This window comes from Mizuhopecten yessoensis, unplaced genomic scaffold (genome assembly GCF_002113885.1).
Source record: "Mizuhopecten yessoensis strain PY_sf001 unplaced genomic scaffold, ASM211388v2 scaffold4805, whole genome shotgun sequence".
NCBI lineage: Eukaryota > Metazoa > Mollusca > Bivalvia > Pectinida > Pectinidae > Mizuhopecten > Mizuhopecten yessoensis.
Window position 1 is genome coordinate 1,174,159 of NW_018405730.1, and position 12,444 is coordinate 1,186,602.

Genomic DNA, 12,444 nt, shown 5'->3' on the forward strand with positions numbered 1-12,444 from the left:
TAATCTTTAGAAAACTCTTATCAAAAAAAGATTTGAACATATTTGACCCTTGTAATCTTGAAGTAGGTCAAGGTCATTTATTTGAATGAACTTTGTTGTTCTCCAACCCAATAATTTACAGGTCAAATATTAAAACCCTAAGCCTGAAGATTCTATAAGAAGAAGTTTAAAAGAAAAGTTGAAGCAGGACTCCACGACATGGCGTTTAAGATCACATGCACTTCCTGCTATTGGTGAGAATATCAAATTACAAGGAGATTGACCATAAAGAAACAACAAAAAAGATAAGATTTTTTCTACAATTGATATACGTCAAACCTTTGTAACACATATTTCTATGTAAAGCCGCAAACTTTTAACATTAATGTATCACCTCTGACAACATAACATTACCATGTCAATTTTTTTCTGTCTTGTATTGAAGTAGAATTTGTGCGGAGTGTAGACTGGTATAGGGCACCCCTGTGGATACTGCCTCGAGGAAATTACCTCATCTGTATGGAACCTGCAGGCAGTATCAGTTGTCGCTTCCGACTTATTACCCCAAAACATTCCCAAATTGGAATCAATACCTTTCAGAATTTATCACCCTTGAATAAGGAACTCGCAACACACATAAGACATAAAACTCCCCCTGCATAATTAACGACCAAATTAAGCATTCTAAGTAAACTTTATATAACACTAAAATAAAACAAAATATATCATACTTAACAAAAGTTGGGAGAGCCAAAGACGAGCTGCAGTCACCAAGATCTATGTACAACATCTATCTCCATTTTACAATTCCCAAGATGGCCACCCTAATTGGCACCAGTTAAAAGGAATGAAAAATATAGATGACTATATATGATCGAGGTCACAGTGTCATGTCCTTGTGGGGTGACAACATTCTCTATAGCTATTAAATTTTTATACCAACTGCTTCTAATGGTTTCAGTAAGTAAAACTCTTCTTAACAAGACTCAGGCCACACTCACTGTTTATACAAAATTGAGTACCTTTTGCCCAAGATCCTCCAGAACAAATTAGGATAAAATCCCTTAATCCCTATGGTGGAAGAAGGATTTTAAAGGTTTTACCTCCATTTCCCCTATTGGGCCCCACCTTTCTGCCTCCAGTGGGTTCAGACACACCGTTTTATACAAAATTGGTTCCCCTTCACCCAAGGATGCTAATCATACCAAATTTGAACAAAATCCTGTCATTCCTACAGAAAAAGAAGGATTTTGAAGAATTTGCTATGTTTCTCCTATTGGGCCCCGCCCCTCAGATCCCAGAGGGGCCAGACTAACCATTTATACAAAATGTGTTCCCCTTCCCCCCAGGGATGCTTCTGACCAAATTTGGTTAAAATCTACTCGGCCGTTCAGGACAAGTAGCGTTTTAAAGGAATATTTGACGGACGCTGCGGTATATGGCATAAGCTCACCATGGTCCTTTGGACCAGGTGAGCTTATAAATGTATCATTTACTGAGCTACAACTCTTCTTAATAAATGTATCATTTACAGCTACAAACTTGGTAAGTGAGTTTACTCAATAAAACAAATCAATTCAGACTAAAGCAGATATATGAGTTTAGGTTTTAGAGCTAAAAGGGTGAGTTTTTTTAATTCTAGGGCTGTCACAATATATCAGAAAACTGCTATATCACTATACACAGGCATATCGTATCACAATACAGAAATGAAATAATTAGCCATATTTTTCAAAAGCCTATATATTTCTCTGTATGATCTGCTAGGTGTTTTAACTTCACACATTACTATTATTCCCAACAGATATGCCAATAACCATTAACAAGTTATTATATACTGGTGGTGGGACACAGCGGAAATCTCATAATTGATAGTCATTGCCTATGACAATATATTGAATAGCTGTCAGCCCTCAATATTATATTTTCAGATTTAGGCTTAATTTCAAGAATTATTACAACATGAAATATAAATATAAAAAATCCCTTAAGTGAGTGTGGTAATGATGAAAAAAAATCATGAAATGGTGACATATATTATCTCAAGATTAGATATCTTCACAAAGAAATGATGTATTGGTAATAATGATTTGTAATCTAATGATCACGCAACTGCACAATGTTATGATCATGGTGTTGTGATCCCATAATCAAACAACTATAACCTGTTGTGATCCTTTGATCAAGCTTAAGTTTTACCTCAAGGGAAATTATAGATATTTTTTAACATCTTAATAATGACAATCAAGAGATTTTCTATGCTTGTTGAAATTTTAATAATTTAGAATGATCAGATATTTTTAATGCTATTTACCTCAGTAATCAATGACAAATCTTCATATAATTAACATTTTTTTTTTCAAATTTCAACGTTGAAAATATCAACATGCACTACATTTAAATATGAATACTTACACAAAACACTTAATCTCCGAGGAATTGTCCTCTATCATCCTTCTATAACAGCATAGAGCTATACATTACACTGTAAACTGTCGACATTACAGCACAGGAGAACAGTGAGTTATAACGATAATCCAACCTCCGCTGACCGCGACCAAGGACACAGAACATCTAACGAGGTGATGGATAAATAGCTGTACAAGTGTTGACAGTGTCAGCCCTCTAGCTGTGTAAGTAAATGTTTGTTGTTTGTAACCTTAAATTAACTCATTATTTCCATGGCCAACGATGCCAGGGATTTCACAGATGTGGTGAAGCCGTATACACATCTGGTTAAGTGTACGCCAGTATGGACTGTGAGCCTGATGTCACCAATCTGTGAGACTGATGTCATCCAATCTGTGAGACCGTTATTTTTGACAATGATGTATACCTGTATCATAAACGTTGACAACTGACATATCAACAAACAGTTGGATATATATCACAAATCACAAACTATCCTAATTGTTTCAAGTTTTCCTTCCCATTCTTTTTTTACAAGTGACAGTCACCCCATGAAAAAGTTTAGAACCGTCGATAGACAGATGCAGCTACCTTCAAGAGATACACAGACATGACAAATCCAAACTCCACCAAATGCAGCGCCATCCATACATGTCAAACTTTCCTCTCAAGGCTTTCCAAAGTTGCTCCGGGCTTCTACTGGTATCAGGAAAACTTACAACTGTTGTTTTAATGATGAGAGTAATACTGTCCCCAGACATGACAAGCATAGGACTAAACTCATGTTCCCGAGAGCTGAAACCCCACTGTGAGCGTGCTGAAGCCTGTCATCTGCAGGTACAAGGTGTTCTACCTGCTGAGGAGATGACTTTCAATCTACCCAAGTGCGATACGTTAAGTGAAACCCTATAGAAACCTTACATTGTGTGACAGAATCAACGCCAGCTATCTCAGCATTTTGTTTATTCAAACCAGAGGTGGATTTTTTGTTAATTTTAAATACACCAGAAGTGCACATTCAAAGCCAATCTCTCTTAGAGGATTAACTTTAAAGTTCAAAAGCATTTCTCAATACACTTACACTGAAAAAGATTTTTTTCATTAATTTTCCTTATTTTCCCAGCTATTTTAATTAAGGCTAAATGTTGGGAGAATGCCTGTATATATTGCATTGTCATTTACTAATCCCACACATGTACACACAAGGCTACTTATCTTCTCCTGGTGTCACTAAGGAGCTTCGGTATTTAAACACTTGATAGTGCTTTCACCCCACAATATTTCAATTTTAAAAGTACCAACAGAAACCTTGCTTCAGGTTGTAATGTATCAGAGCAGGTACACAGTGTGGATGAGGCTGTATCACCACTGCCTTACATGTTATTGTATTGTACTTTTGTGATGTAATGGTAACATATATATGACATCACTCTGACCCACAGTTCCATAGTAACATGTGACATCACTCTGACCCACAGTTCTATGGTAACAAGTGACTTCACTCTGACCCACAGTCCCATAGTAACATGTGACATCACTCTGACCCACAGTTCCATGGTAACAAGTGACATCACTCTGACCCACAGTTGCATGGTAACATGTGACATCACTCTGACCCACAGTTCCATGGTAACCGTGACATCACTTTGCCCAAAACATTGATGGTAACCAGTGACCCACAGTTCAAAGGTAACCTTTTAAGTTTGATACATTTAGCTATGACTAGGATCTGGTCTTTCTGTACAAGGAGCTTGTCTCACTGCAATGTAACAAACGTGTTCAATGTTTTGTATGAGGCAGTACCAGCTTAATGGTACAAAAAACAAGTAAATTTTGTTGAAAAGCTGTAATTATCTGAACGAAACACAATTGGTGTGAATGTCACCGGCACAACTACTACAATGTTGTTGTATACTTGTCTAATCAGAATATGATGTATTTTCTATAGGCACAAGTTGAATGTTCCTGTAGCTACACATTAAACGTCTGACCTAGAGCCACCACACCTGGCATTTGTGGAGTCCAGGTAGATTTCCATGTTAACAGATCAGCTTTCGTTCACAGAAGTATATAACTCATAAACAAATTTCATCCAATTTCCTCCGTCAACGTGCACATTGTCTTTTCACATTTTTATATCAGTTTTGCATCAATTTAGGTTATTTATAAATTTAATGCTGACTTTGTGTACATTTTGAGGAAGTTCGAAGCCAAATTTGTCATCTTTACCTTTGTATTATCTACCATACAATTTCTCATGATAAATGACATGTATATTCTGATAAAACTGACTCATTATACAAACACACACACTTAAGTGTAGCTGACATACCCAGGATTACAACACATGCAGTAATTAATTCTCTCAAGAATGGGATTCCATCTTCTGCACTTATGTACCTCAGTGATTTTTCCCTTCTCTCCATTTTTTTTTTCCTGTTCTGAATCCTTTTCATTATTTATTATGAAACATTTTCAAGAATATAAACAGATAATTTGTCAGGTTTTCTGTGATGTTTCCAAGACTCTTTATCTTCTCACTTCTTTCTTTTTACAGAATTGTGTTCCACTATCCTCAGGTTGTTTTGTTCCTTTGAAATTGCGAATTGATTTTGGTCTAGTTTCCATAATGAAAGAAAACATGACTTGTAAATCTGCCTCAGAGAAACTCTTGGTAATCAGCTTCAGAAAAATGCTGGTAATTGTGTGTCACTGTTGTGATACGATGATGGGTCTGGTAATCACCGGTACCTAGACCAACGTACACTGTTTACGATCACCAAGCTTTGCCCAAAATGATGCCAACACAACTGGAGGACGATTACGTTATTCCTTTCAATTTTTTAAATTAAAACTTGAGTGTGCATCCCTCGGGATCACAGGATGATTTATGGCCCCGCAGCCTCATTCTGACTCTAATACAAGAAATTCAAACACATGTTTGCCAATTATAAATGCCATCATCCCTTCATTAATGTCCAATCTTTTTACAATTCATAAACATCGCCATGCAATTTAACGAGGATGAAAGCCCAAATATAATTTGGAACATCCATTTTCGAGTCTGTTGTCATGCCACTATGATAAAGCTGTCCACACAAGTACAGAAATGGGAGCTTGTTTTCAGCAGAGATGACAGACAATAATAGACAATGACAGGCTATATTGTCTGTTGAAGGAGATAAAACTAAGTTGTCTTTAAACATAAATAAGATAGAAGTGACAGTAAGGGAGGTGTCTGTATATGATATAGACATATCTCCAGACATACAAAACAATATGACGGTCATCTAGCTTAAGGTGACTAGCATTCCACAATCACACCTCTACTGTGTATAATGCTAACATTCCTCAATCATGCCTATACTGTCTATAATGCTAGCATTCCACAATCACGCCTCTACTGTCTATAATGCTAGAATTCCACAATCACACCTCTACTGTCTATAATGGTAACATTCCACAATCATGCTTCTACTGTCTATAATGCTAGCATTCCACAATCAAGCCTCTACTGTCTATAATGCTAGCATTCCACAATCATTCCTCTACTGTCTATAATGCTAACATTCCACAATCACACCTCTACTGTCTATAATGCTAGCATTCCACATTCAAGCTTCTACTGTCTATAATGCTAGCATTCCACAATCACGCCTCTACTGTCTATAATGCTAACATTCCACAATCACACCTCTACTTTCTATAATGCTAGCATTCCACAATCACACCTCTACTGTCTATAATGCTAACATTCCACAATCATGCCTCTACTGTCTATAATGGTAACATTCCACAATCATGCTTCTACTGTCTATAATGCTAACATTCCACAATCACACCTCTACTGGCTATAATGCTAACATTCCACAATCACACCTCTACTTTCTATAATGCTAGCATTCCACAATCACACCTCTACTGTCTATAATGCTACCATTCCACAATCAAGCCTCTACTGTCTATAATGCTAGCATTCCACAATCATGCCTCTACTGTCTATGATGCTAGCATTCCACAATCATGCCTCTACTGTCTATGATGCTAGCATTCCACAATCACGCCTCTACTGTCTATAATGCTAACATTCCACAATCCCACCTCTACTGTCTATAATGCTAACATTCCACAACCACACCTCTACTGTCTATAATGCTAACATTCCACAATCATGCCTCTACTGTCTATAATGCTAACATTCCACAATCAAGCCTCTACTGTCTATAATGCTAGTATTCCACAATCAAGCCTCTACTGTCTATAATGCTAGCATTCCACAATCATGCCTCTACTGTCTATAATGCTAACATTCCACAATCACACCTCTACTGTCTATAATGCTAGCATTCCACAATCACGCCTCTACTGTCTATAATGCTAGCATTCCACAATCAAGCCTCTACTGTCTATAATGCAAACATTCCTCAATCATGCCTCTACTGTCTATAATGGTAACATTCCACAATCAGCCTCTACAATCAATAATGCTAACATTTAACAATCACTCCTCTACTGTCTAAAATGTTAACTTTCCCAATCATTTCTCTGTTGTCTATAATGCTAACATTCCACAATAAAGCCACTACCTCTTATAGGGACTGAATGGTTAAGGCGTCCGACCATCTATGATCCCTAACCCTTTACCACTGGGTCACAGGTTCGAGGCCTACTTAGGCAGTCGTCAGGTTCTGGCCGTAGGTCGGTGATTTTTTCTCTGGGCTTTCTTCCACTACCAAAACCATGGTTGCCCTTAAGCAACCATAGCTATTAATAGAACGCACCAAACAAACCTTCTCTCTGGCACATTAACTATTATATTCCTTGGGCATTTCCCTTCACATCAAATATCCAACCAACATTATCACTATTTCTTTTGCAATTAATTATAAGTTGGCAATTAAAACCAAATCCCTCCTTACGTCAACCAACTCTCAATCAATTATACTAATACAAAACCTCTATCAATCAGTTACATAATACAAACTCTCAATCAATCAAGTTACTTATACAAACTCTCAATCAGTCAGTTACTAATACAAACTCTCAATCAATCAGTTACTAATACAAACTCTCAATCAATCAAGTTACTAATACAAACTCTCATTCAATCAGTTACTAATACAAACTCTCAATCAATCAGTTACTAATACGAACTCTCAATCAATCAGTAACTAATACAAACTCTCAGTCAATCAGTTACTAATACCAACTCCCAATCAATCAGTTACTACTACAAGCTCTCAATCAATCAGTTTCTAATACAAACTCTCAAGCAATCAAGTTACTAATACAAACCCTCAATCAATCAGTTACTTCTATACAAACTCTCAATCAACCATCAGTTACTTATACAAACACTCAATCAGTTACTAATCCCAACTCTCAATCAATCAGTTACTAATACAAACTCTCAATCAATCAGTTACTTATACAAACTCTCTCTCAATCAGTTACTAATACAAACTCTCAATCAATCAGTTACTTATACAAACTCTCAATCAGTTACTAATACCAACTCTCAATCAATCAGTTACTAATACAAACTCTCGATCAATCAGTTACTAATACAAACTCTCAATCAATCAGTTACTAATACAAACTCTCAATCAATCAGTTACGTAATACAAACTCTCAATCAGTTACTTCTATACAAACTCTCAATCAACCAATTACTAATACAAACTCTCAATCAATCAGTTACTAATACAAACTCTCAATCAGCTTCTAATACAAACTCTCAATCAATCAGTTACTAATACAAGCTCTCAATCAATCAGTTACTAATACCAACTCTCAATCAATCAGTTACGTAATACAAACTCTCAATCAATCAGTTACTAATACAAACTCTCAATCAGTCAGTTACGTAATACAAACTCTCAATCAATCAAGTTACTAATACAAACTCTCTATCAATCAGTTACTAATACAAACTCTCAATCAGTTACGTAATACAAACTCTCAATCAATCAGTTACTAATACAAGCTCTCAATCAACCAGTTTCTAATACAAACTCCCAATCAATCAGTTACTAATACAAACTCTCAATCAGTTACTAATACAAGCTCTCAATCAATCAGTTACTAATACAAACTCTCAATCAACCTGTTACTAATACAAACTCTCAATCAATCAGTTACGTAATACAAACTCTCAATCAATCAGTTACTAATACAAACTCTCAATCAACCAGTTACTAATACCAACTCTCAATCAATCAGTTACTAATACAAACTCTCAATCAACCAGTTACTTATACAAACTCCCAATCAATCAGTTACTTATACAAACTCTCAACCAGTTACTAATACAAACTCTCAATCAGTTACTAATACAAACTCTCAATCAACCAGTTACTAATACAAACTCTCAATCAATCAATTCCATCTGAGGACTTACACAAATGACACCTTTTCATTATTGACACAGCTACCTTTGTTAATTCCAAGAAAAATATCGTTATTTGATAAAATAACTTTCCAGCTTGTAAACATGAAATATACAGGATATGAAATTTGTTGACCTGAGGTACTACGCTGTCATATTTTTCCAATAATCAATTTCCCCACTAAGTCATCTCCACATCAAACAGAGCCTGGAAGAAAGAGAAAGCGCCATTGTGTTACGCCATGTACCAGGCTAGTCTTAAACCCCATTCCCTACATGTACTCTCCTCGCCGTCTAATCAATACAGAGCGGGATTATGTGTGACCCTGTTACGCTCCACCGGCTAGTCATTGCACGTTGCTATCAAATTTCATTTACGAATTAGTCTTCTGTCTTTTTATTATAGCTTCCATAGTGTTGACTCTGTCAACATGTCAGGGCCTTCCTGTCTCGGCAGCATCTCTGGTCCTGTCTCCGCCGCATCTCCCGATTATAGGTCTGTCAGAAAGTATCAGAGACGGCACGGCAAACCCATACAGGTTTACACAACAGTTTCCGACATGCTCAGTAACAGATTTCGCGGACATTCTCCGGTCCGCACTCAGAGCTATTAATGGCCTGTTAGGACTCCAACAGCGAACACTTCATTCCTTCCATCTATTTCAAGTTCCTTCCATTTTAGGGCTGAATATAGCCAACCCTTAATTTGCCATATGAGCAATTCCCTGGAGACAGTCAATTTATTGATGTCTGCCCCAAAGCTGACAGTCTGACAGATTTTAAAGATTAAAAATGATTTTACGGTTAATCTCCAAGAGTAACCCATCACAATGGTCATAATTGAACCTTTCAGATTTCTTTTATGATCCTAAAATGGCTTCCTATGAAGAAAGATGAATTTGACAATTAACATAACATAAGAAATACTAATATCACAATTTTGATATATTTATATATTCTAGGGCTGGCAATGTAAAGTATGAAACGTAAACCTTCAAACATCATTAATTTTCATGTACTATATCTATGCTGGTGATGAAAAGTCGTAATACATGATTGACATTTAACCCCCCTCATTCAGTTGACAAGGCTTGCTGTATGTTTGGTAGCTGAAGAATCTTTCTACAATGTTGAGATGTCCCAATTAAACACCCAGGAGGGTAAATGTCTCATTTTCTCTTACCCTGTTATTAATATAACTCCCCCCCTCACTAGGATGACACACGGAACAAAGATATCACAATTATTCAAGGTAGGAGAAAAAGGCTATCCACTTTTTACATAATGTATTAGATGAATTATGCAATTAATTGCACAAAATTGCACATATTTTTGACCCCAGATTTGGATTATATACCTACACATATAGTGTGACCAGTTTACAATCTAGGTCATCAGTAGAACAGATTTTAGTGACAGACATCAATCAAAGCTTTATACCTACACTTATAGTATTTGTTAGTGTATTCCAAAGGCTGCTGATGGAACTGGAACTTAAACAACAAATCAGTGCATAGCAATTGTCATTACATCTCCAGCACACACACAGGCATAAACACATAGGGAGATATCAGCCAGGTGGCATAGGACTGCATGGTAGTTAGTGCCTGATAAGGCAGCTCCTGCCAATTCCTCAAAAGTGTATTGATTAATGTATATGCTAATTGTATTAATTGTATAATTATGTACTGTAATTATGTACTGTAAAGCACTTTAGAGTGGCTTATGTTAGTTAGAGAGGGCGCTATATCAAATGCTGTATATTTTTATTTTTGTTACCGTTTTCCATTTTATGAAGAGTTACCTCACTTCTTATGGGATTTATCCAATTACAGGTATCATGCGCATCACATGGAAATCTGTTGAGAAGGAGGAGGCAATAAACGTTATATCTGTTGGCAGTATCGTGTGAACATGACCACATGCTTTGAACTTTATGCAGCACGCTGACATTGGGTGTTCATTCTATCTCCCGTAGGTCATCTAACCAATGGTAGTTAAGTAAATCAATGTCCTTCAGAATGTCCTACAGATAACCAAACTTGACAAAGATGTAGTTTTCATGATCAACATATTGTCCAATATCTAAGGCACAAACCAGACCTGTGGTGACATGTAGATATGGAGATTGAATTTGACTCCACTGTTAACGTTTCTGACCACAGATCTAACTTTAACTGACCTCATTGTCCTTTCCACACTTGGCTGTATTCATTATCTTAACTCTTTCACCCCTGAAATTTCTTAATGAACTTTTCCAACCTTTGAATTGGAAGAGTTCAAATGTGTCTTCAGGGGTGAATGAGTTAAGGTAGAATGTCCCAGCACTCTTCATGTATGAAGAAGAGTTCCAATTTGTTTGTCATTTTCTGACTTCGCATTACGTGCCTATAGACTATAGCAAAGAGTCCTACTGAAGAACTATATTTTAACTATCATTTCCTTTCTTCACAAGAACATTTTAGCTTTGCTACAAGGTTTTTACACTTAAGGCATCTTGAATACAAAGCAGGGTATATATGTGTGAACTACTGCCCTATATGTCACGATATTTTGTGCGACATTCCTGCATGTATCGTGGGGTTGATTAGAAAAAGCTCTTTCTGTCTTAAAAGACCACATCTTAACCTATAACTGTCTTTGTATGAATATAGACAAAAAAATACAGAAAATGTAGCAGAAAAATATTTGTTTAAGGCATGTATATAGAAGATTAGTGTTGGGATATTTTAATTACACTTCTGGTAAATTTCAAATCTGTGAAATTTTTATAATTGGTTTGGAATTCAGAATCCAAATGATCACTTTCAATTAGTATAAACAAAAATATCTATATTTTTACACATAGTTTTCCAAAATTTGAAGGGTTTTTTAATCATTATATATGAAGAGCAATGTGACTGGTTGTTGTACTAGGATGTTAGGCTGACTTTGTGGCATTCCTTCACCATATGTCACTTATAATAACAGAGGTTAAACATTGTGATGACAATCTCCATGACATTTGATAATAGATATAACTGTCCTATCAACACATCTGATGCCTGGTATCAAAACTCTGGCAAACCAGGCTGACAGTGTTTCCACACATGTAAATTGACAAATTAATACTAAGAATGATTAATTTTGTCACATAACAGATTATCCGATTAAAATTTAGGTCTGCTTCAGGGTCTATCAAACTCTTAATTCTTATGAGAGTAGACCTGTTGGCGACAGCATTCTTTGAGTCTTTATCACCAGAAAGCTTGCTATGATTAATGAGTTGACCCTTCTTAAGTTCATCCTCAAGGTAAAAATGTAAGAAAAATCACACTTAACAGCTTACAACTTTAATGTGATCTAACTAAGATTTCCCAAAGTGACAGTGCTTCCCTTGTAAGACACACCAGTACTGTCACCCCTATACAAAACTGGTTGTGGCACCACACCAACCAGACAGTGCTAGAGTAAACACCTATACAAGTCAGTATTAGTGGTGCCCCCTATATACCAAACAGTAGTTAGTGGTGCCCCCTATATACCAAACAGTAGTTAGTGGTGCCCCCTATACTACACAGTAATAGTAGCTCCCTCTATCAACAGACAGTAGTGGTGCCCCCTATACTACACAGTAATAGTAGCTCCCTCTATTACCAGACAGTATTTAGTGCCCCCCCCCCCCCCCC

At 36.5% G+C, this 12,444-nt stretch overlaps 1 protein-coding gene across 6 annotated transcripts in view; it reads right to left on the minus strand.

The window, feature by feature from the left end:
- Positions 1–12,444, minus strand: part of LOC110449732 (polypeptide N-acetylgalactosaminyltransferase 5-like) — a 211,184-nt gene that overhangs the window by 94,186 nt on the left and 104,554 nt on the right. The window contains exon 1 of one of the 6 annotated variants that reach the window (XM_021496789.1): positions 2,395–2,785. The exons of the other annotated variants lie outside the window; for them this stretch is intronic. The gene's annotated coding sequence lies outside the window, so the exon portion shown is untranslated. Of the gene's footprint in view, positions 1–2,394; positions 2,786–12,444 lie in introns of those variants that run through there. 6 annotated transcript variants of the gene reach the window in all.